We start from the raw sequence: 1308 nt of genomic DNA, 5'->3' as shown, positions 1-1308 counted from the left end.
AATATGGTATAAAGCAGACATAATATGAAAAAAATTATATAAAGTATAACAATTTCAGTTATTATTTAGATTTATCCTAAAATCACTATTTACATGATTTTAAATCTAATACAGGTAAAGACTATAAGCGAAAATCTTTGATTTTTTATGCATGCAAATTAGTGGACTAGACAGTAGGTTAGATGAATTTAGCGAAACATAGAGCTAGTCATTTTATATGCTACCATCTGAAATGGACAGATGTGAAGTTATTCTCCAAGCATATGTTGAAGCTTAAGCCTTTTTATGCCTTAATTTCATGCTTTCTTTGATGTATAGTTTATAAAGCAAGCAATCTGTCAACCAGTAACTGTATTAAGAGTTCTCATAAGATAAAATTTACACTGAGTAAAACTAAGTCTCAAAGCCCAGAACTGCATCGTGGTTTATTTATGTTGAAGTTTGATTATATTTTCCATATGGATAATACATCTATGTCCTCTTAAAGGCTTCCTCCGTTTCAAGAGTGTTCTTCAGTGTCTTTTGTTCACATACCTTTGTTTACTATGCCTTTAGAATGTTGTGTCTATATATACACATACGTATGTATATATACATGTTGTAAATATTTATATACATAAATAAATACATATATCTTCCTTCACACATCTTTGAGGGGTTATATATAACATTTTCACTAACTTTTTATTTAGAAAATGTTCAAACTTATCAAGCCTATGAAACCTATTAAAAAGTTGAAAAATACTCTAGTCATTATCTTTCACCAGATTCATTATTAAAATTTATTCTCATGTGCGATCGCTCTAAACTCTCCGTGACCCTATGCTTGTGCGTTCCCGCCCCAACGACACACTCACGTGCTAGTTATTTCCTGAAACACTCGGTCATATACTGAGGACATAACATTTCATTCTGAAATACTTTAGGAAAATTTCTTAAGAATAAAGACATTCTGTAATGTAAACTCAACATCATTTTCACCACCTGGAAGATTAACAATAATTTCGTTACATCATCTCAGTTTATATTCACATTTTCCTACTTGTCCTAAATATCTTTTATTCTGTTATTATCTTTTAAATCTAGGATATAATCAAGATTACAGATTACATTTGTTTGTTGTATCTACTTGGACCCCTTTTACCTAGAGCCACTTTATCCTCCAAACTTTCCTTCTCTGTTTTTTTCAGGACATCAATTTTATTGAATTTTATTACAGGACAATTCTCTGTAGAAAAATCTCACAATACGACTTTGATATTTTTTTCTCATAATGTTGTCTAACTTGTTTCTGTACCCTTTATATTG

Source organism: Pteropus vampyrus, unplaced genomic scaffold, assembly GCF_000151845.1.
Source record: "Pteropus vampyrus isolate Shadow unplaced genomic scaffold, Pvam_2.0 Scaffold155, whole genome shotgun sequence".
In the NCBI taxonomy this organism is placed as follows: domain Eukaryota; kingdom Metazoa; phylum Chordata; class Mammalia; order Chiroptera; family Pteropodidae; genus Pteropus; species Pteropus vampyrus.
Note: the sequence above shows the minus strand (reverse complement) of the source record.